The sequence below is a fragment of the Cibotium barometz genome, chromosome 7, assembly GCF_041138505.1.
Source record: "Cibotium barometz isolate CiBa-2024 chromosome 7, ASM4113850v1, whole genome shotgun sequence".
Taxonomy (NCBI): domain Eukaryota; kingdom Viridiplantae; phylum Streptophyta; class Polypodiopsida; order Cyatheales; family Cibotiaceae; genus Cibotium; species Cibotium barometz.
Window position 1 is genome coordinate 2543863 of NC_141052.1, and position 24883 is coordinate 2568745.

General features: G+C 45.3%; 1 pseudogene across 1 annotated transcript in view; it reads left to right on the forward strand.

The window, feature by feature from the left end:
• The first annotated feature begins 594 nt into the window (after positions 1-594).
• Positions 595-24883, forward strand: part of LOC147636586 (uncharacterized) — a 29868-nt pseudogene continuing 5579 nt past the window's right edge. Inside the window, exons 1-4 of the transcript XR_015266170.1 lie at positions 595-851; positions 17792-17875; positions 18022-19932; positions 20051-21154. The product of XR_015266170.1 is annotated as an uncharacterized LOC147636586 (transcript). The remainder of the gene's footprint in view (positions 852-17791; positions 17876-18021; positions 19933-20050; positions 21155-24883) is intronic.

The window sequence follows — 24883 nt, forward strand, 5'->3', positions numbered from 1 at the left end:
TTAAAGTAACTCATATTAATAATTCAATTCCAAGCCAAAGTTATAATAGTTAAATTCCAAGCCAAAATTACTAATCACTAATCTCCTAATCATCATGTATCTCTGTTAATAGACAATTACAAGTTCCACCTAGCCATCAGTCTTGATAATCAATTAAAGCACCCAACCCTTATTTAATGCGAAGACTAAATAGGGATATGACAATGACCAATCCTTTGTTTCTTCATCATGATGGATAACCATGAGGCCCACTTTCACCATTGCTTGGGCAGAGGGGGAGGTATGCCCAATGATACTTTTGGAAGATGCATGAAATTACCATGGTGCCTTGTGCATCATCAACGAGGGTTCGTTGGAGTCGTTTTTAATGGTAGATAAAAATATGGTTGTAAATTAAATATGGGGAAAAGTAAAGCAAGATATTTTTTAAAACATATGTATATATATGTGGGCCTTTACACACCGCCTTGCGCCCACCGAAACGGGTGGCGCTGGGTCAATCAAATACCCTGCCATACATGTCTGCCTTACACACTGCCTCGTGCCCACCTAATTCGTCTGCCACTGTGGCCTCCACCTAATTCGTCTACCCCACTGTGGCCTCGTGCCCACCTAATTCGTCTGCCACTATGGCCTCCACCTCCGGTCCCTGTTTTTGCCTCTGCGTGGGTAGCCGAGCTTGGCTGCCCAAACTTGGGTGCACCTATCTCAAGCCAATCGCCCTCTAGTTGGTGGACCATGTTGCATTCCTTCCTGCCATTCTACAATGATAAATCGGCCGTGTTGCTTGTGGGCTATTGCAGACTGATTTCCAGCACATCGCCTCAATTTGTAGAGCGATCTCCATCCAGGTAAGCCTTGCATTTTTTTTTTCTTGCTCCTCTCTCTCCGTATCTTCTGTATTTTTTGCATGCTATATTTTCTGCATGTTGTATTTTTTGCATGCTATATTTTCTGCATGTTGTCTTTTCTTCTGTATTTTCTGCATGTTGTATTTTCTGCAACATGCTGTATTTTCTGCATGTTGTATTTTCTGCAACATGCTGTATTTTTTGCACTTAGTATGAGCCTGATGCTTTGATACGAATGAAATATGTGGAAGTTTGGATAGTCTTCTCTCATCCCTAAGCACTTCATAGGAACTCTTGATGCAAGAATAATCACCATAGATAGAGAGTAGATAGTGAGAGATGGCTTTGTATTTAGTATATTCATATGATACAACAAAGTACATCTTCTGTGGCCTTTGGCCTTTCCAAAAGGATAACCCTGTATCTTCAATATTTTCTACATATTCTGTATTCCTCCCTTAGTGTGGATTGGCAAAAGAAGTATTCCGTATCTCTTTGTTCTACATATTCTATATCATTTTTGTTCTGTATTATCTGTAAGGCAGGGTTGCATGGCGGGGTATTTGATTGGCCCAGCACCACGTGTTTAGGTGAGTGTGAGGCAATGTCCTAATTTGCATCTTCTTTGATTATTGTTAATCATCATTGAGTGCTTTGATTAGTATCTAACCCCTTTATTTTGACGTTCCAGTTATCCCCCAATGGATTCCCAGAACTCGCAAGACAGCGAGTACACGCCCTTATACTCCCAATATTCTTAGGCATCCTACTTTCTTGACATGCATGTGCCAGTCACTCTCCAACCAATAGTTTGACACTGCACGCATCCTCATCCTCAGCATTTGCATGTCCCCCACTTGTTCCAGGGACTTTTCCTTTGTCCGCTTTCGGTGGTTCACCGTTTGCGTTTACGCCATACCAAATGGCCCTACCCAATCGGCTACCAGTCTGTGCATCAAAGTCCGCAACCCTCACAAGCAGAGACGGAGATCTCGTCTTTGCCTCTAGAAGGGAGAAGTGATGTGGATGAGGTTTCTGCCCTAGAAAAGGTAAAAAAGCTTCCAATAAAATGTAGAGTCCAACAATCAGATGATGCAGAGGTGCAGGAGGTTGAAGTTTCCAACAAAGCCCCCATGACCAAGAGAGGTAGAAAGGCCTCAATACCAAAGACCAATGTAGATGAACAAACATGCAAGAGGGAGGTTTGGAAGGATGCATGGATTGTTCAGCTCATTCACATTCGGGGCTCAATGCATGATGAGTTTGGAAAAACTCCAAAGCAAGGGGTTGATCTATGGTCTAAAGTTGCCACACTCAACTTGCAGGACTATTCCCAGAGTGTGACAAAGACTCTGAAAGTTACAGAAAGAAATGGGGTCGTGTGTATGCAGACTACAAGAAGGACAAGGCCCATAATTCAATCTCTGGACATGATTATAAGGTAACATGTCAATGGTTTGATATCATTGATGAGTACATGCACAATAGGGCAAACGTGGTTAGCTACACCCATGCTTCAACTGTGGGTGGTAAGACGAAGGAGAGGGCACACAATCCTCTATTAAAACAGAAGCGCCAAAGAGCAATGTCCCCAATCTACGACCACGAAAAGATCGGAAGATTGAGGATTCCCTTGTCAACATGGCCAGCACAACCAAAGTAATGGCAGATCACTCTCTTGTGGATCGCAAGGTAGCAGAAGCCCAAAAGTTGCCAGTGGATGATAGCCATGTTCCAATTACTGCCCCTCATGTGCACTATGAGGACTACTTTAATCAGAAGGGGTTTCATTCTATAATTTTGCAGATGACCGTTGCTCCTAACTGCTTGGTTTGGGATTATGACATTGGTTGGACAGGTTCTATGCATTATTGGAATGTATTCCAAAGAAGTGATCTAGGACAGAGGTGTGAATCAAACAGCTTAGGCAATTATTGTTTACTTGGTGATTGTGCTTACCCTGCAAGGTTTTGGATGCTTCCTCCATTTAAAGGAAGTACAGATGGATTATCCCCTGAGCGGTACTTTTGGAACTACATTCAATCTAGTTCATGGATGCCTGTGCAACGGGCTTTTGGAATGCCGAAAGCCCACTTTTGTATTTTATCGAAGAGATGTGACATGTTATTGCAGAATGTGCCGAAGATGGTTAGCACTTGTTTGGTCCTTCATAACATGTGCATTATGCATGGAGATTCATTTGATGAGGGTTGGGTTCGAGAGACACAAGAGGAGGTGGAGAGAGCAAACAATGATGCATTGGCTTTGGATCCAATCATTCAGAATGGGTTGTAAGTGGGTCTTGCTGAGGTTACAGCTTTGGTGCAGACCAAGACCTCAGCGGTTGTGCAGAGGGCACAATCATCAGAAACAACAATGCTTGATTCATCCTAGGTTGGGGTGAAGAAAGAAGAGACAATCTTACTAGAGTTATGTTTAAAGAATGAGAGAGGACAAATGTGAGAATTGTATTTGGTGATCACTCATGACTCGGCTGATGAGAGTGACAATAGTCAGTAGGAGATGAAATAGTGCTTGGATGTTATGACTTTGGACACAATGTTGGTATTTTGTTTATCTCTAAGACATCATATTTTGTAGGCTTTATAAAATATCTCCCAAACACTAGGTAGATTATTTTATTAGGATGTTTATTTGGTTTTTAATCTCATATGCCTGCTGATTCTCATTCTTTTTTGTAGATGGGAGGAGGGGAGGGTGTAATCTAGTTCATCCCCTCCCCTCCTCTCGAAGAGAGCAAGGTGTAGCCACAATAACTGTGGTGATGAGATTCAAGTCCCCAACTCTCTATTTGTATGGATGGAAATTGCTTTTGTAGGGTATTGATGAAGTTTGAGAGCATCTTGTAAGTTACGGGGTGAAGCATGCAAGTATGTGGGTAAGTGATCATTGATTACCAATTCATTCTTCCATAGTATAGTAAGACAGTAGGAGCACTTGCACTTGTATTTAGAATCATTTATCATGCAATGACTCTTATCGTATGTGTTGAGCACCAGATTGGGACTAGGTGTGCACTGACTTAGGCTCTTTACATGTTGCATGTATACGCAAGTTAACATGCTGGTGAAGATGCACGTTGTGTAAAGGGCGATGTGCACCCATGCATGGGCGGTCACTTTTTTAATAAACGCAAGCATGGGCAGTTGGTGTGTAATGGGGTATGCCCATTTAAGAGTGCACAAGGCACTTTTTGGCTGCCCACATGTTGGGCAGTATTGTGACACCCTTAGGTAGTCTGTATCCAGCCTGTATATGAAAGATTTTTGAGTTTGTTGATAGGATAGGCTAGAGCCTGGCCCTTTGTTCATCATGTCACGCCCGGCTGCAGCAAGTGCGGATTGAACCAAGGACCTTTCGCATCCTAAAATATACAATTTGCTTCTTAAAAAATACCAAATTTTGGGTGGAAAATTGCATTGTGTGTGAAAAATTGTAATTGCAAATTGAAGCACGTAATATTACATCAATGAAATGAGTTTGTGTGAGGATTAGAGAGAGTTACTTCTTTGACTGTGTTACTGAGAGATCATATTGCTCTTCGAAAGCCCGCTCATCGAAGGGGGGACTGACGCGCTGATGCGAGCGCCACAGGTACCTGCGCCCTTCGAAGCGCCCAAGCTTTAATTCTCAATTCCCGTAACATTTCAATTAGCATGCGATCAATTAAGCATTGACTTGGTGCTTTAGCTCTGTAATCGGGAAAAAATCTTGCGATAAGTGCTTACAATATGTGTGTGTGTGTGTGTATATGCACGCTCATATACACAGGCATACATACCATTCAGTAGTGGAGGTATGGATTACAGGCTAACGGCACTCATCCTTACACATGTTACATGCATCCACCGCATCCAGGATGCTCCCACTCCACATGTCATATGCATCTACCCATCTATTTGTGCTCACTACTTTAAACCTCGACCACGGAGTCCACAATCCTGTGCATGTCACATATCCAATACCTCGTTGGGATCCTCTGACATGAGTGTTCTGCAAATAACCTTGGTGGGGGGACAGCGTTGTTGCTGCACAAGAAACAATTGCATAGGTAAAATATGTGATTTTTATGCTAGTCAAGCCCAAGAAAAGCTAGCATACCAAGGCTGTGCGAGGCCTTACTGTTTAAGCAAAGGAGAAGGAATAACAAACGATCCAAAATTCAGCATAGTATCAGTCTCATCAAGTATCCATCCACATATATTGTTAGACCTAGAGGGAAATGGTCTTCAAAGATAAATGATGCTAGCTGCTAGTAGGGGAAGCACTTGGCAAGGAGGGACAGCCCCTAGCACTTGGCAAGGAGGGACATTGGGCTGGGATAGCTTTAGTTGCACCCTCTTTTACTCCAGAGCCCTATACGAGAGAGTGAAAATAGAAGACTCAGGAGATAGTTGACTTTTGGTTCAGAGATGGGGTACGCACTTTGAGTTGCATTCTTTTCCCGTGGATAAAAAGATATAGATGGTACAGGCATTGTTGATAGGAAAAGCCCTTACCTGGTGGAAAGAGTTACGAGTGAAGCCCACGATGTGGTTAGATTTTGAGCAGGTTTTCCGAGAAGAGTTCTTGCAGGCCGAGAATGAGTAAGACATTGTCTCCAAGTTTAAAAACTTGGAAATGAAGAATATGCCTTTTGACACATATTTGTGCAAGTTTAAAGAGCTGCAAGCTCGGGCAACTCACATGGACTCCATCACTATTTTGGGATTCTTTGTGAATGGATTGCCTAGTGGATATCAGCTCTAGATGAGAAATAAGCGCAGCAAAACATTGAATGATGCTATCCGATATGCAAAGATTTTTTATGAGACTATGGCAAAGAAACAATCGAAGAAACCCCAACAACCCTTATCAACAAGCAACAGACCCGGTAGGATCCCAGCGTTAATGAAAGTTTAAGCATGGGAAGACTTCACAGACTCTTGCAGAGACCCAGGCCTCCCTAATCCTAGGGCCCTCCTAACACAGTTGGATTAGATCCCTAATCTGTAGATTAGTGTCCAAATACATAACATTCTTCCCCTCAAACAAAATGAAATTAGGGAAGCGCCTACTCAAACTAGCTGCCGACTCCCAAGTCGAGTCCTCCTCCATCCTATCTTTCCACTTAATCTTATATTCAAGGATCAACTTGTTCCTAAGTTGCCTTTCCTTGAAATCTATAATCCTCTCGGTTCATGTGAAACATAGGATAAGTCCTCAACCTCAACAATTTTGTGAGTGGTAATAAGGTTATCCTCACCTCCTAGTATTTCTTGCAGTAGACTGACATGAAAGATTGGATGAACTTTTACATTCGGAGGTAGCTCTAGCTACAAGCAACCTCATCAATCTTTTTTAAGATCCTGTAATGTCCAGAGTACGTAGGGGGTAACTTCCCAACCTTCCCCGTACGTAACATCTCTGAACTCTTGGGCACTCTCAAATAAACTAGCATTCCCTCGGTGAACTCCCTCGGTGAACGTTGCCTATCAACATAAAACCTTGCACGATCTTGTGCACGTGTGATAGCCTCTCGTGCACTGACTAGCATTTCCTGCATATTTGTTAAGAAATCTCTAGCCACATCAATATGAATACCCTTAAGTCCAACTGTTATCGGAGATCTAGGTTCGTATCCGTACATGAGAACTAGTACCCGCATGCTTAGCTCTGTTATAGGCAAACTCGACCATCAAGACGTACATTTCCAATTTGATGGTCTCTTGGAGACGTATGCACGAAGCGTATTCTCCAAAACCTGATTCGCCCTCTCTGTTTGCATATCAGACTGAGGATGATTAGAGGAACTCATATTGAGCGCAGTCTCCAATCTCTGGAAAACTTCTTGCCAGAAATGTCTAGAAAATTTCAAGTTACTTTCACTGACTATATCAAAAGATAGTCCGTACAACTTGAAAAGCTGCTCAAAAAAGTGTAGGGCCAATTTGGTTGCCTTCACTGTCACTTTTGTAAGTAAAAATGGTGCCATCTTCGTCAATCTGTCTACCACCATCCAAGTAGCATCATGTCCTGTGCTGTTCCATGGCAAACCTACAATGAAGTCCATGGGAATACTTTCCCATTTACCTCTTGGGATCTCTAAATATGTAACATACCTTCCGCCCTAAGGAATTCACTTGACATTGACGAACCCGTGGATGACCTGCAGTAGGAGAGTCATGACATTCATATAGGATCCTTTCCCTAATCTTAGTGTTATATCGAGTACACAAAACTTCTCATCCCGGAACAACAATCCATTCTGAATAAGGAACTGACCACTTGCCACACCTACGGATGGCATGACTCCCGAGTCCCGATCTAAATCTATGGAGCCCCTTGCCTGGATCTACTACCATTACCAACCAAAATGACTGTCGGTCTCACATAGCCCTCTCAGAGAGAGTCATAAAGGTTAGCCCTAATCTCGGTGAAGCTCAAAGTGTTCACTTCCCCAATTCTACTCAAGGCAACCGCCACTATTTAGGCTACCCTTCCGATTTTTTATTTCCATATCAAAATCTTGCATCAACTCAGCCCACGGTGCCTTCCTCCCCCTCAACACAGGTCTATCACATATGTGTTAGAAGTCATCTCCTGTCTAGTTTTATACACCAGGGCCTTTGTTGTGGGTGTGCCCACCCTTATGAGGTGTTTTATCATTTTTCCCCACTCTCCGTATTTTTCCCCTATTTTTTCCCATTTTTCTATGGCTTGGGAGGCAGCCCTGAGGCGGCTAGAGGACCCAGTAGCTGGCCGACTGCTCAGACATCAGTCGTGGAGTGTCTCACTGCTGGCCGACTGGATGTGTGCAGTCGTGGGCCTCATGTGCTGCTGGCCGACTGTTGCTACAGTCGTGGAGGGCCTTTTCAACAGGCCGACTGCCCATCCGGGGGCATATAAATAGGCCCCCAGCCCCATACCACTCAATGTATCATACCGAGATCTTCTTGTGTATATCAGAGCAGAGTTACACGCCTACATCTCTCTCTCTTGTGCTGTATTTTTTTTCTGCATGCGTTTTTGCTCTTGTGTCCCAGATCTGGTCATCATCTCCGCTGCGTATTCTGACATGGTATCAGAGCCCTAGGCTCTAGATAGTTCTTGGGATTTGTGTGAGCAAGAGGGGGACTGTTGTGTGGCTGATTGGTGGACTGTTTTGGACTGTTCGGGAAGAGAAGAAGCAAGAGGACGGCGGGCTGATTTGCTGGACAGCCACTTGCAAGTATTAGTTCTTCTTTGTTCCCACCCACCCACCCTTTTCAGAGTACATCCCCGCAATGGCATATCTGTTTGAGATGGCCGAGAGGCATGTGAAGATCCCGACACTCCCCACGTTCCCGGTGGACCGTCAGTTGGACGGGAGCAACTACGGCATATGGAAGGTTATGATGGAATTTGTTCTGGAGTCTTACGACCTCGCTGATTTCGTCGTTGTTGGTGTTCCACGGCCGGAAGTAGAGGATGGGGAGCTACTGTCGATCCAAAAGGACCGGGAGGCTCAGACACAGATGTGGGATCGTGTCAACGCCAGGGTCTGTTCGTTTATTTTCCTCAACTGCACACCACAGGTAATCAATCATGTAAGGCATATGACGCTGGCCAGAGGTATATGGCAGCATTTGGCCTCTCTTTACAACAAGGTATCGCCCATGAAAAGGATTTCCTTGGAAGTACAGATGCGGGTTATGAGCCCTGCAAAGTCGTTGACAATGCGGGAGCATATTAACAAGCTGCAGGCTCTTCAGCAGGAAGTTCTTCAGGCTGGGAAGGAGATATCGTCAGAGGACATGGCCATAACGTTGCTGTCGCACTTGCCCTCTTCGTACTCAGCATTTTACTCGTCTTTGATTACCAGTGGCAAGCTCAGCACCATCACGTGGGAGAAGCTTGTGCCCATGGTCCTGGACCAGGAGGAACGATTCACGAACCCTCCTCAGGGTGGAGGTTCGGAGGCCTTAACTGGCCAACGGTCGAAAGGCCGTAACTCGGGCAAAGGGAAGGCTTCATCGGAGAAGTCTTCTGAGAAGAAGTCCGACGCTGACCGCGAGAAACTGAAGGCAGAGAGGACCTATAATGATTGTGGCGAGAAAGGTCACTATTGGAGGCAGTGTCCCAAGCGGAAGACCGAGAAGGGTGAAGATTTCTCAGCAGCAATCATGAAGACTCCGGCTTTTGTGCACCTGGAGGTGGTGGACACCGATGTTTCATTTTCTTTAGGCAGGGAGGAGATTGGAGGACTCTCCGCAATAGTGGTGCTTCCAGGCACATGACTCCTTCCCGTTCCGGTTTACAGGATCTCTGCAAGCTTTCTGGTCACATTCTTACTGGGGATACATCCACTATCCCAGTTCACAGTGAGGGCAGGATGGAGATAGTTCCCAATGGCAGAGGGGGGAAGCATTCCTCCCAGGTGTTGTATGTTCCGGCACTTGGTTTTCATCTGTTTTGTCAATGCATCAGGTTTGCAAGACTGGCGTACGGGTGGAGTTTGATGAGCATTTTGTTGCTCTCCGGGACAAAGCAACAAGCCAAGTGGTTTGGGAAGGCGGAGTGGAGAATGGAGTTTACAGGCTTTCAGCACTCTCTCCCCCAGGTCCTCAGGTTTGTGATGAGTGGCAGTCTGGTAATGGCCACTTAAGTGTGGATACGCTGCAGGTGTGGGCTTTCCGGGACCAGATGGTGGATAGCTTGCCAGTAGATGGCAGCAGTTGGCAGGAACTTTCCAGTACTGATGTTGGTAGTTCTTGTGTTCGTCAGTCAGAGAAAACTGAACAGGTAACTTCTACTCTGATGTCTCGTGGTATTCGGTACAAAGAACCTCCTGTATATGAGGATGTTCTTTCCACGGGGACCTTTCGGAAAGCCAGGCAGGTGGTAGTTGATTACTTGCAGAAGGAGGTGACTACTCCAGGCTTTGTGGTTCCGGACTCAGAGGGGGTGGTTGACAGGTTTCAGAAGGCCTTGCGTGGTCTTCAGCAGGTTTCCAGGACTTGTTTTTGCACCGTAACTGGTGTTGATCCTTGTGAGCAGTGTGACGCCTCTTTGACTCAGAAGCAGAATGGTTCATTGATCTGGTTGATGGACACCAGATTGGACGGGAGCTTCCTGATGAGGCAGTTGAGCTCATGCTTGTAGATGACTCTTTGGGAGGCAGGATTGCGTTTCCTGTGGTTTCTGCGGCATGCGAAGGATCATGGACTCTCGTACACAGGAGGGGGATTGATGGATGGAGTCCAACTCCACGGTTGGAGTGACTCGGTTTGGGGAGGAGATCCAGACACGAGGAGATCTACTTCAGGCCCAGGAGCAGTTTTACGAAGCAGTAAGAGGCAGTCATCTTTTGCCTTGTCGCGGACTGAGGCAGAGTACCAGGCTGCTTGTGATGCTGCTTGTGAGGTGGTGAGAATGCGGCTTCCACTGGAGGAACCCATGGTCATCCAGAGGCACTTTGTTCGTGAACAGATCATTGCTGATGACATCTTGCTAGAGTTCTGTTCGACGGAGGACAGTACGGTGGACCTCTTCACGAAGTCGCTCTCTCAGGACTTGCTCAGGCGGCACCCCAGCTCCATGTGGTTGGTTTCACAACCAGGAGTTGAGAGGGGTTGTTAGAAGTCATCTCCTGTCTAGTTTTATACACCAGGGCCTTTGTTGTGGGTGTGCCCGCCCTTATGAGGTGTTTTATCATTTTTCCCCACTCTCCGTATTTTTCCTCTATTTTTTCCCATTTTTCCGTGGCTTGGGAGGCAGCCCTGCGTAGCTAGCCGACTGCTCAAACATCAGTCGTGGAGTGTCTCACTGCTGGCCGACTAGATGTATGCAGTCGTGGGCCTCATGTGCTGCTGGCCGACTATTGCTACAGTCGTGGAGGGCCTTTTCAGCAGGCCGACTGCCCTGGGGGCATATAAATAGGCCCCCAGCCCCATACCACTCAGTGTATCATACCGGGATCTTCTTGTGTATATCAGAGCAGAGTTACACGCCTACATCTCTCTCTCTCTTGTGCTGTATTTTTTTTCTGCATGCGTCTTTGCTCTTGTGTCCCAGATCGTCATCATCTTCGCTGCGTATTCTGACAATATGTACCGAATCGACTCTTGGTTGGTCTCAGCACAACAAACTTGGTTTCATAAAAATAAAGTCACAAAGTTTTCAGAGTGTGTATAACCCTCTCTCTTGAGTATGCCATCTGATCTAGGTATTGTCAAGCTTCTTGCTTTCAAATGCCATAGGTCGGCCATCTTGGCCTTCACCCTAAGCTTGAGAGCTCAAATCGCCTCCAAGCTTCTCATGCCAAGAGATCGAGCTATTGGACTTATGTCTTCTATCCCTAAGGAGGTCCGTAAAAGGTATGGTAAACTGCGAATAATCCCTCATTGACTTCTTAAGAAAGACAGCGAATCCCAAAAACACTTGAAGTTGCCTCACATTCTGAGGAACCGGCCAATCCAAATCCTTCTGTATCGCTCAAGATCTATTATGCACATCCCATCTCAAGAAATCCGATGTCCTAGATGTAGGAGCTCTCTTACACTTCGTATACTTGGCATACAACCTCTCCCGTCTCAAAATCCTCAAGAAGATTTGGAGATGTTCAATGTGCTCCTCCATAGTATGACTATCAAGATATCATCTAGAAACACAACCACGAATTTTCCTAAATAATCTCTAAAGAGATCATTCATCATCTCTTGGAAAGTGGGAGGAGCATTCGTGAGCCCAAAAGGTAACACGAGAAACTCGTGATGGCCATACCGCGTGTGGAATCTTGTCTTAAAGATGTCTTTCTCAGCTATCCGTATTTGGTGATAACCATAGTTGCACCTGGTTCGCGCACCGCCGCCTCAATTCGATTCGATACGGTACGGTACAGTACGATCCGGATTTGATATGACCGTTTTTTTTTGCCGTTTTTGGTCCGTTCTGTTCGCCATTGTTTTGGCCATTTATGACCATTTGGAGAGCCGTTTGATGGGCGTTTTTTGGGGCTCTTGCTTGCTTGCCTTGAGGCTTGGCAAGTTGGTCCTTTGATTGCCAACTTGCCTTTGCTTGAGGCTTGACTATTGAGCCTTGAGCCTTTCCCTATTATCTATATAATAGGCCCTCCCCCAACCCCATCCTCACAAGTCTTCATTGCTCAACCCTCCCCTCACAAGTGCTCATTGCTCAAGTCTATACTCTCCCTTGAGTCCCCTCTAGGCTCTCTGCCTCTTCCTCAAGGCTCAAGCCTCTCCCTCTTCCTCAACTTTCAAGCCTCTAGGCTCTTCCTGTTGAGTTTTGGGGCTCTTGCTTGCTTGCCTTGAGGCTTGGCAAGTAAGAGGGAGCAACTAAAGCTCAAGGCTCTCCCTCTTCCTCAACTTTCAAGCCTCTAGGCTTTTCCTGTTGAGTTTTGGGGCTCTTGCTTGCTTGCCTTGAGGCTTGGCAAGTTGGCCCTTTGGTTGCCAACTTGCCTTTGCTTGAGGCTTGACTATTGAGCCTTGAGCCTCTCCCTATTATCTATATAATAGGCCCTCCCCCAACCCCATCCTCACAAGTCTTCATTGCTCAATCCTCCCCTCACAAGTGCTCATTGCTCAAGTCTATACTCTCCCTTGAGTCCCCTCTAGGCTCTCTCCCTCTTCCTCAAGGCTCAAGCCTCTCCCTCTTCCTCAACTTTCAAGCCTCTAGGCTCTTCCTGTTGAGTCTTGAGTCTTTCTCAAGCCTCTCCCTCCCTCTCCCTCCCTCTCTCTCTTCCTCAAAGCCTCTCCCTACCTGTCCCTTTCCTTCTCCCGGGACCCTTCTCTCCTCTTTCACCATGAGAGAAAAGCATGAAGCATTTACTTTGCATGCCATTACCCATGAGAAGAACGAGGGGAAGTTGGGGGCATGGAAGTGGACTTGCAAGTATTGTGGCAAGGCCTACACTAGTAGTGCCACTAGGCTTCTTGCACATCTCTCCAAGATGGGGGGGCAAATTGCACCTTGCAAGATGATCCCTCAAGACATTTCCGATGGCATTGTGAAGAAGTACTCCTTGCTTGGCAAAGCAAGTGATAGTGGAAGAGTCCCCCCCACCGTTGCCGCCGCTCAAGACGAAGCTATCCCGCCGGCAAGGGATACATCCTCTTCATCATTCTCCGCTGCGTCCTTCTCTCCCTTCACCAACTCCAACCCCTCATCAAAGAGACCAAGTGAGTTTGAGGTTCCACACAAGAGGCAAGCCACTCTTGGAGGCTCCATTGGAGCAAATGTGGCCTCTCTCACTTGGGCCTGAGCAAAGCAACAAGACACAAATGTGGAGATTGTAAGCACGGTCATTGAGTGCAATCTCACATTTCGTGTCCTCGAAACTCCTCAATGGCAAAGGATGATGAGGGCCATTGCCGAAGTAGGACCATGCCATGGCCCTTGGCATGGTATCACCTACAACGACATGCGCACGAAGGCACTTGATGAAGAAAAGGAGAGAATCAACAAGACCCTTGAGCCCGTCCGAGCGGGATGGGTGAAGTATGGGTGTTCCATCCTCTCTGACGGATGGACTGATAGAAAGAAGAGGGGCATCCTCAACATTCTAGTATCTTGTCCTCTTGGCATGTACTTCTTGCGGGCTGTGGATGCCGGAAAGGCGGGGAAGAAAACCTTGGGCGAGGTCATCTATCGCCACATTCGACAAGCCGTAATCGAGGTGAGATACAATTTTAATTTGCTTATGGAGGACATAGACAAGTTAGAGTGGGTGAAGAGTGTGGTGACATAAGCCACTCAAATTGTCACTTTCTTTAGTCAAAAAGTCAAGGCCCTTGCTATCTTCCACCATCACAGCGACTTGGAGATGAAGAAGCCATCCTCGACGTGCTTTGCCTACATGTGGCTTCTTCTAGAGTGTCTTTATGATGTCATGCCTAAGCTTCAAGTAACAGTGGTTTCACCGGAGTTGCAGGAATGGATACAAGGTGAGATACCTTCGCGTGTCGATGAGGCAAGAGCCATTCAACGGCTATGCTTGAGAGAGGAGTTCTGTCGCCAGGTCCGCGCCCTAGTCATTGCGGTTACTCCCTTGTATAGGGTTTTACGCATGACAGACATGGAGGGGGCTACTATGGGGCTCCTCACTCACTTTATGAGAGAGGCTGTGGCCGAGATTACCCGCACCACAGTCCTCGATGAGCTTGATCCAAAGTATATACTAACAAGGTAAATAAGATTCAAGAATAAGTAATAAACTAAAATAGAATGTTGAATCTAAATACTTGTTCTTTCGTTTTTCTCATATAAGATATTCTCCCCTTTATTTTAAAGTTCATAGTGATCCCCTTGAGGCTACTCCTCGACGCGATGCTATCTTGGCACTCGTGGAGAAGAGATGGAAGTGGATGAAGAGGCCCTATCCATGGCCTTGCTGCTTTGTTGCATCGTGCCTACAATGCACTCCCAACTCCCACTTTTCACTGATCAAGAGTTGCTTTCAGCTCTAGGGATGCTTTCTTACCGAAAGCATTACTTGATGATGAGAATGGGCAATTTCAGTTCTTACAGGAGCTCATCAACAATAATGATCAAAGGGGCTCCGCATTCGCCAATGCGGTATGTTGGAGGAGGGATTCTATGGTGAAGCCTCTTTTGGTGGGAGTCATTTGCTTACCAACAACCTCACTTACAAAGAGTGGCTTTGAGGATTCTAGCGTAGGTAACCACTAACCACTTGGCACCAAGTTACTAAATTATGTGTGGATACTAGAATCTTGAACATTGTTTATTTTTATTGTGGATTAGGATTGCTCTTCGGGTGCATGTGAGAGGAACTAGAGTTCCTACTCACTTATACACACGAAGTTACGCAATCGATTGAGCACGAGACAGTTAGAGCGGCTGGTCTATTGCCGCAATAACTTGCGCATGGTGCGTGCAATGCACGATATGAGTCAAGCTAGACAGGTATATTGTTATGTAACATGTTAGACTTACATAACTTTCAATGTTTTATTATTTAGCCCCTAATCAATTATAAAACTTGTAGGTAAACGGCGACGAATTCAAGTTGACGGTGGACACTCTTAAAAGTGTCCACAAGGAGCGTAATGTAGAGGAGGCCATATATGCAGAGCTCTACCAAGAGCTAGAGGAGATTGATAGACGAGTCTCTTGCACTTGTTGTGGCCGCCGAGCTAGAGGTGGAGTACAGGTTCGGCCTGTTCTTACCTTTGGCTCTCGAGGCTCTGATCACCCAGTTGCTACCTATGTCAGACTCCTATCCATTCCTTTGCACAAGTTCAACACTCCTTGCCGGCTAATTGCCATTGTAAAGCCTTCATACTAATATAAAAGGTGATCTTGTCCACAAGTTCTCTCTACTCTCTCTCTTGTTCGTTTTCTGCTTCGCCTGAGCATTCTCCAACACGTACCCCGTCTACGAAGCCAGGAGTCAACTATCTCTTGAGTCTTCTGTTTCTGCTCCCCCATATTGGGCTGTGGAGCAAAAGAGGGAGCAACTAAAGCTGCACGCCCCCCCCCCCCCCCCCCCCCGCCCCCCTGCCCCCGTGCTGTCACCAAACGCGCCAAAGTTGCTTGCATAACAACCATGGTGTTGGTCAGGTTTGCAATCTGCTGCTCAAGCAAGGTCATCCTTGCGTCGAAGTCAAGCTTAGTGACGAGGTCATCGATTGACACATTGTCATCCTGATGGTCATCGTCAGATTGAACATTCTCGTCCATCTCACAATAGTTCTGTTCTTCATCAGCCATGACAAACCCAAGATAATTTGCTGCAGCTCAAGGAAAATTTGCATGTTGAGATGAAGTGTCACCCAAATTCCCGCTCATCCACTATCACAAGTACAAATCTTGCTCTTGGAAGCTGGCCATGTACTCTCAGCCCTCTTAACCAAGGAGATTGTTCTTTGAATGTGGAGAACTTCTAATCAAACCCCCTCTTTTATACTAAAAAGACAAGGAGTATAATTGCTTTTGAGTTTTTTTCTCAGAAAATTAAAGTGCTTTTCAGTTTTTATTGACTTTTTAGCAAAAACTTAAAAGCCATCGCTTATAAAAAAATAAAAAAAGATCTGCTTTTTTCTTCCAAAAACGATGCTGCTTTTTTTATGCTCTAAAACTGCTGGCCTCTGATGCAGCACGCAGGTCCGTACAGTACATGCAGGCTCTGATACCAGTTGAATGGGAGAGAGAATTAGGGTTAGAGTGTGGGAGACATACACAGAGAGAACAAGGGAGCGAGAGAGAGAGAGAGTTGTGGGGATAAGTCAACTCACCAAGATGAGTATGTGACTCCCCTATCACACATGTATATTGCACTAGTACACATAGTGCACTTAGTACATTAAAAGTACTAAGTGTACTATGTACTATAACTTATGGGCTTGTACACACTATAAGGGTGGGCATTATGCCTTTACCCCAACACGGCCTGTTTTTTATCTTTTGCACATGTGGTTGGTCGGGTTATGGTCGGCCATGATTTGTAGGACCCAATTGTGGGTGGTTGACAATAGCCGACTGGTACATTGCCAACACTAGGAGACTATATATAGTTCTAGTGATGGCTCTTTTTTTTTTTTTTTTTCATATCTTGCATATCATCTCTTGGAGATATTGAGATCTATCTTCACTACAGTAGTGCACTCTTGAGATATTGAGATCTATCTACTCTAGGAGACTATATATAGTTCTAGTGATGGCTCCTTTTTTTTTCATATCTTGCATATCATCTCTTGGAGATATTGAGATCTATCTTCATTATAGTAGTGCACCCTTATATGTGCATGACATCCTCTGTCCAGAGTCTACCTAGATAACCATCAAAGCTCCCAGCCGGAGCACATGGGTGGGCAGATGCCATCAGTTTGTAAATTTGGTTTGCAACAATAATTGAGCATTATTAAAAGCCATCGCTTATAAAAAATAAAAAGAGATCTGCTTTTTTCTTCCAAAAACGATGCTGCTTTTTTTATGCTCTAAAACTGCCGGCCTGTTTTTTATCTCTTGCACATGTGGTCAGTCGGGTTATGGTCGGCCATGATTTGTAGGACACAATTGTGGGTGGCTAACAATAGCGAACTGGTACATTGCCAACACTAGGAGACTATATATAGTTCTAGTGATGGCTCTTTTTTTTTTTTCATATCTTGTATATCATCTCTTGGAGATATTGAGATATATCTTCACTACAGTAGTGCACTCTTGAGATATTGAGATCTATCTACACTAGGAGACTATATATAGTTCTAGTGATGGCTCCTTTTTTTTTCATATCTTGCATATCATCTCTTGGAGATATTGAGATCTATCTTCATTATAGTAGTGCACCCTTATATGTGCATGACATCCTCTGTCCAGAGTCTACCTAGATAACCATCAAAGCTCCCAGCCGGAGCACATGGGTGGGCAGATGCCATCAGTTTGTCAGTTTGGTTTGCAACAATAATTGAGCATTATTCTCTATATCTCTTGCTTCAAGTTCTTTCAAGTTCTGCCTAGTGTATTTTCTTACAGGGCAGCTTGGGAGTTCTAACCCACTCTCAGAGCCAAAGATACTTGCTTGGAGTAGTGCTTGGTCACCCACAGGGTTGGAGATTAAGGTCTTAAGGCACTGCTGCTAGCTTTCAATTTTCTTGGCTTAAGAAGAGGAACGTGGAAATAGCTCGTGGTAGAATTGACAGGCTTTATGTGGATGAGTGGGCTATGGATGGTGCAGGCACAGTATTTATTACAGTAGGCACTACGGTAACCTGCTGGTGGCATATCTCTTGGGCAGCTTGGGATCCATTCCTAGAGTGGACTCCCTCGAGCATGTTTTAGAGTACCTACTTATTTGGCAATATTGCATTTACTTATGTTGTATTATGGGAACACACATTCATATATTATTTGAAAATGTCGTGTTTATGTTTTTATTCTTGCAAGGTAGGCTCAATGGCTTTGTCATGATGGTGCAGGAATGCCTTAAATCATCAATGGGCATGGTATCAGCTGTCCAACCTTGGCAGGGCATAAGGAGCTGTGGTTGTCGTGATTCTCTGGTATGCTAGTTAGTGTTGTCTATGGCAAGTGTAAGTATTTTGATCATATAGTATATCAAGGCCAAGGGTGGGCCTGGAAGCTTATTGTAGATGAATTTTCACCAATTTCCTCATGAATACTGCTTACACTTGAATTGCAATTTCAGATCTGCTTTGGGCAGGGTGGACCAAAAAGCGGAAGGGCCTTCTGCTGGTGTTTTCAAGGTCCACTACCATCAAACAATGGATGATTGCCTCCAGAACAGTGACCAAGATTCAAAGGACCAGATATCACTTCCAGTGTCTCTGGATAAATGGAGAAGCAAGGGCATAATAGATCTTCGAGCTTAAGCTCTTCTAGCTCATTTGATAGTTGTTCCGACCTTCTTGGTTCTTTGGAACTCTCAGAGAAAAACCCTGCTGATTATGTGTCTCGCTCAGAAGTGCAGCAGTCAGAATACAAATCCTGCAGCGAAGAAAACGCTGGAGCTGAGGACAGCTCTCCAGATGTTTTGTGTCATCAATCATTGCAGGAGTTGGAAGATATAGGATTGATAACAGGTCAGGTGCCAGACCTCTGTGAACAGTCTATGGAGGGATCAAAGGAGAAGGTGCCCGACCTCTGTGAACAGTCTATGGAGGGATCAAAGGAGGAGGTGCCCCAGGGCAAGGATGGTTGTGTAACAATGGAGGTGCCCACATTAAAGGATCATGTGTATGGGCTCTCCTCAGCCATTACCTTTAGCAAGGTTCGATCTCTGGCTGAAAATACAGTTGAGAAATTCTCGCAGTTGCATTCATCCTTGCGTCTACCGACCGGCTACATATTTCCTTTGAAATCTGTGGAGTCAGTAGACAACACACCCTGTGCTTCAAAGGTTGATTCAAAGATGGCAGTACCAACAGAACCTTCTGATTCTTATGAAGAGCATGTAATTGAAGGAGCAAATTTCTCTCAAGAGTTTTCTGGTAGCAAACCAGACAATAGCAGACCTGGATGGGGTGACATCAAGCCTTTGCATCCCAAAGAAGAACTTGTCATCACAGAGTACACACCATGTGGGGATCTGTGTGAAAAGAGTGCTTGTGTAAAGGAATTGGACAATGCAAATCCTTGTTTGGAAAATTTGTGCACGGGTGATTCTAAATTGGCCACTGGTACCAATTATTTCACTAGAAATGATGCATTTGGAGGTAACAGTATGCTTCGAGTATCTCTTAATGAAAACGAAGGTGGGAGACCAGCTGATATGGGAAAAGAAGCTTCTTCAAATATAGATCTCAAGGGTTTGGGTCTTCAAAAGCTTCAGAATTTGAAACAGTTTATGCCATTCTCACAAATTTCCGGACATTCAGACATCCTGACAATGGTGGACGAGGAACATGATGGGATTGGCTTGGATTGTGGATTTCAAGGCCAGGCTTGTGCTCCTGAATCTGGCCAACAAGTGTCAGTATCTTTAGAGATAGACCATGATTTGCAACGATTGGAAGAGTCTATAAAGTTGTTTGATCTGCACAAGAAAAATTCTGTTCCTCCCCACCCCCTCGGAACTCTGAGCAGTGGATCTGGCAGACCCGACCTTGAAGAGGTTGATGATGAACAAGTCAACTTGAGTGAAGCTATAGGCAAGGATCAGTTTCTACATTGGACTTCATCACTGCCTGGTGGTGTGACTACAAAGAACATAATGCTTGCAAATAGGCCACCAGTCGAATTAAGTTGCAATGACCCATATTTTGCCAGTACGGTATCAGGCTTGGAATCACGAGCTAGGATAGACCAGCAAGGGTACACATTTAAGGGAAATGAGTGTTTGTCATCAATATGTGGGCAAAGAGTGCAAGTAGTCAGTTCCTCTCTACAAAGTTGTGTGGATGAAGACAGAGATCTTTTGCAGAATGATCAGCCCATCCTAACTGAAACCTTGGAGGCATTTGATTTTGGGTGTAGACAGCAGCCTCACGTAGAGGAAGAGTCGTATGGAGAGCAATTAAATCAAGAAAGATGGAAGGGGTTAAGCATTCGTTTACCGTTGGACTGGGAGGAGGAGGATGAAGATTTGGGTCCAGATGAGGTATGATTTGTTGGACGTTGGTAACTGCTTTGCATATTTTAGAAAGGCAAGGTTCGTATATATACTTGTTAGGTCTTCTCACTGACCTGCATATCTAAGTGGTGTTTTTCACTTTCAGCTTTTCAGGTATTTGGAGAATCTAGATTTGAATGAAACCTATGTTGATACGGTCCTTGATATGGAGGATGTCCTTCTCAATTGCGATGAAAGCGGCAGCAGAGGGAGGTTCCTACTGGCTGCAGACAATTCAGTAATCGGTACACCCCGTTCTTCTAGAGACGGGAGTTTGAGCTCTTCAACATCGGGCCTGCAATTATTTATATCAAATTCCACAAGTTCAGGTGAATGCACCCCCTTCACAGTAGACTGGGTAGAAGTAGTTGGAGCAAAGCAAAGAAAGGGTGGCTCATCATTTGGAGAGAGGATTGTTGGTGTGAAGGACCACACAGTGTATTGTATAAAGGTTTCAAGTGGCAGCCAGGAGTGGGAAGTGCTGAGAAGATACAGAGACTTTGTTGACCTCTATCATCAGTTGAGACGCAAATTCAATGCTCGGACAGAAAGGCCTCTCCCACCCCCTTGGAAGGAGGTCGAAAGTGAGTCTCGCAAGGTGTTCGGCAGCATCACTCCAAATGTCATAGAAGTCAGAAGCGGCCGCATTGAGAAATGCCTGCAGTCTCTTCTTCAAGCAGGGCTTCCGTTCAGTACTAGCTCTCCTTTACATTGGTTTTTGCACCCGCAAAGTACTGCTGGGAGGTCATCTGGGTTTGAGGATCATCAATCAATAGCATCGTCAGTTTCACACAAGGTTTTGGATGTCCAGCTGGGCACTCTCAATTCGCCTCACTTACAATCTCCTCGATCAGAAATTGGAAGTAGCAAGGGGGAGTTGGTTAGCCCTTTCACTCTTGGGAAAACCATAAAGCTTGTTCTGGAGATTCATTCAAACAAGAATCTAAAACAATTGCTTTCTGCTCAGCATCACTCTTGTGCGGGGTGTTACAAGCATCTGGAGGTGGAGAAAGGCTTGGTGCAGGGTTTCGTGCAAACCCTTGGATGGGGAAAACCGAGACTCTGTGAATATAGTGGGCAGCTTTTCTGTGCCTCGTGCCACTTGAACGAAACTGCAGTTCTTCCTGCTCAAGTATTGCGGCATTGGGATTTCACACCAAGACGAGTTTCCCAACTTGCAAAGGCATACTTAGATTCGATATACGACCAGGTGACTATTCTTGAACCATAATAACTTGTCTCAAAATGCTTGGATATTCCTCTTCTTGCAAATTTTAGGAGAGGGAAAAAAGAAGAATGCTGATGACATTCCACATTTGTCTAGTCTAAACAACACATTGTCTTTAATTATGGAGCATCTCCTCTGGTACCACTGCAGTAAGGCTCCCAGATGGTATGTTTCCATTGGCATTTGGAGGTCAGAGTATCCTTTATCTGCTAGTGAGGTGTTGGGGGCCATCTGGTCTATGGTCTAGGGTGTCTGTCCTTGATGACTTTAGTATCAAAGGTCTTTAGAGTTTTCTGTGTATGGGTTGGTCTAGGGTGTCTGTCCTTGATGACTTTAGTATCAAAAGTCTTTAGAGTTTTCTGTGTACGGGTTGGTCTTGTGATTTTATTGCTTGCAGTGATGAAGGAAGGAGAAAAGTGTTTAAATCAACACTTGTGTTACATGACTTGTAGTTAATGCGTGCAATTAATTACTTTGGTGCGTTAATTTTAATGCTGAAAAGAAAGAGGAGAGTGAAAGCACCACACACCTGTTTCGGTCCTAATAACCCACTGAAGGGTCTCCACATTGCGGTGTATTTACTTTATTATGAAACAATGCAGATTCGATGCTTGACCTAAGAATACCTTCTTCCTTGCTGGGCTGAGGGATGGCCCGAGAATCCGGGCTGTATAAGAGGCAGGGACTTGCTAATCCAGGTAGGAACTGTGCCAAAGCAAGCTGCCTTCCAAGGGTTGTGATAATCCTTGCAGTGATTGTGAGTAGGAAGAATTAAAGGGTGGTTGTGATGCCTGCATCGAATATGACATTAAGGAGACTTCTTGTTGTGTTTGTTGGTCTGTTGTCTTAGTCTAGCTTCAAGATCTATTTGTGTTAGTTCGTGATTGAACTTGAAGCTTTAGGACAAGAGACAAGTCATATTGTAGCCCCAGACAGCTCTTTTCAAGTGCCTTCTCGTGTGAAAAGCTACTATGTCACACGAGAATCTCTCATGAAGTGCTTAGGCACTTTGGTTGAACCATGTACAAGTTTAATTCCTCCCCCCTTTAAAAAAGTTTACACTTTTTGAATGGGTACGTGCGTATGATTTCCAAATTGGTATGAATGTTAGTTTTTTTAAAATAAGTACGTTCGTATGATTTTTAAATCGGTATGTGCGAACACTTTTTGAATGGGTGCATGTGCATGCTTTTTGAATGGGTGTATGCATACACTTTTCAAATCGGTATGTATATGCTTTCTAAATGGAATCTCTTAAGATTCCCCTCCTCTCCTGAGAGGTAGGCAGCGGTATCATATGCAAACTCAGAGTCTAGAAGCTCCTCCTGTGAGCAGATGGGGAGACGAAAACCTTGCAGCCCAGTCCCCTGGGTGGTCAAGAAACTGCTCTTTGTCTCAGCAACAAAGAGGAAAAGGAAGGGGGCGAGTGGGCACCCCTGACGGACTGATCTAGTAATCTAGAACGTGTCCCCTTTGGCCTTCTGAATGAGGACCTGACTGTGGCAAGTGAAATAAAGTGCTAAGACTCCCCAGATCCATCTGGTCGGGAATCCCATTCGAAGCATGGTACCCTCAAGGAAAGCCCAATCCACTCTGTCGTAGGGTCTCTCAAAGCCCAGAAGCAGCACTGCCAAATCCTTGTGGCGAAAGCAGGCCATGGCAGTCACCTCCCAAAAAGTGAAGATGTTATCCAAGATGCTCCTATCCTGGATGAAGCCTGTCTGTGTGCCATGAATCAGATCTGGGAGGTGAGGCTAGGCACTGCCAAGGAGGGTGATGGTGTGCCATTGGCATGAGGCTAGTGATCATGATCTCATTGAAGGCGGCCTGGAAACCGTCCTGCATGAGGTCCCAGTGATGAAGGAAGAGGGAAACCAGGAGTCCGTCCGCTCCAGGGCACTTGCCGAGGCAGGGCCTGGAGGGCATCACTCAGCTCCTCTCTCGAGAAGGGAGAACTCAAACCTCTGCAGTCCGGGGGAGACCACCTCTCGTGTGTGCTTCCACTCTCTCTCGCTGCCTCGATCTCGAGCGTGAGGGGACCAGCCGAGAGGAGATCCCTGCAGAAATCCGTGGCAATGGCCCACACCTGAGGAGGATTTGACTCAATGGTGCCATCTGACGACTCAGCTTGCGGACCCTGTCTTGGTGGTGCTGAGGACTTGTGATCTCAAAGAAATCCTGCATGACCCTGACACCTGCCTTGGTCGTGAAGGATGCACGGGTGTGGCACCTGGACTCCTCCCTCCTCTCCTCTATCGAGCATATCTCTGTGCAGGCTGTCTCCATCTGTGACTCCAGCCACGGGCTATCTGGTGTCTGCTCGTGTAGTCTCTGGAGGGAGGTGAAGATTGTGTGCAGGCTGCTCTCCTCTTCTTGGAAAGTGATAACACCCCATATCTCCTCTATCTGCGTGCCAATCCTGGAGTCTTGAACCAAACTCTTGGGGATGCGGTCACTCTATTGTTGTTCAAGCTGCCAAGGGTCCTCCAGGTGAAGGAGGACAGGGGCATGGCCAGATAACGTGGTGCCTGCAATGATGCGTATCATACCTTCCATGCTGCATGCCCCCTCATCCACATAAAATCTGTCAATGCACAAGAAGTTCGGTTGGTGCATCCTCCTGTTTGACCTATAAAAATGGAGGCTCCTGGTGGGATGCCCAAATTGTAACTTGGTTGAACACAATGCTAATCAATACACTTAAATACACTAAGATTTGATGGACAGTTGCTCAAATACGAGAAGTAATTTGCTGAATTGACAAGAGACACAATGAGCCGGAACGGCCGACCCCTCCCTCAAATAAAGTATATTGATCTTGGGAGAATCAAGTACATAGTGTCATGGGCATTTCTGACCGGATTTCCATACCAATGCATATGAATACAGTATTGAGAAAAGGGCACCCACGGTTGTAGATACAGTCTTATCTTCAGAGGCTAGTCGTGGTTACCAGTTTTTAGTTACAGAACTTATTGTAATGAAGTGGTCAATTGAAGGGAAATCAGTGAAGGTACTCTTCGATATGGGCTCTAGCCATAATGTGGTTAGTTCTCAACTTGTCAAGAGGTTAAAGTTGAAGACTCAACCATCGCTATATCAGTACACAGTTGAGCTAGCAAATGGCAAAGGAATAGAGGTTCGAGACCAACAAGTTGTAGGCCTTGGTCTCATGAGCCATTCAGTCCTACTTTGAGGAGCTCAACTTTGATATTACTTGACTAGTACATTTTGATGTTGTGCTAGGGAAAGAATGGCATGCATGGAAGAAGCCTCTCATCGACTTCGCAACGCATGTCTATCAATTCATGCATGAAGGGAGGACGCATCACATTAAAGGTGAGCCAGGTCTACCCAAGAATGCATTAATTACTACTACACAAATACTCAAAATATCTTGTTGAGTCTCTCTTTTTAGGTTGGGTCAAAAAGTTCCAAGTGTTGTAGACACACATGAAAGTGGAACTCCAACTTGTAATGCCACAAAATCTTTGCAAGAGAAAATTCTAACGGAATTTTTTGATGTTTTCAAATCTGACCTGCTCTCTTCTTTGCCTCTGCACAAAAATGTGGAGTATCGAATAGAGCTTGTGTCTAGTGCAACTGTGGTCAATAGACCTCTGTACCGGATGAGTTTGGTTGAGGAGAATGAGGTGTCAGTGCAACTGTGGTCAATAGACCTCTGTACCAGATGAGTTTGGTTGAGGAGAA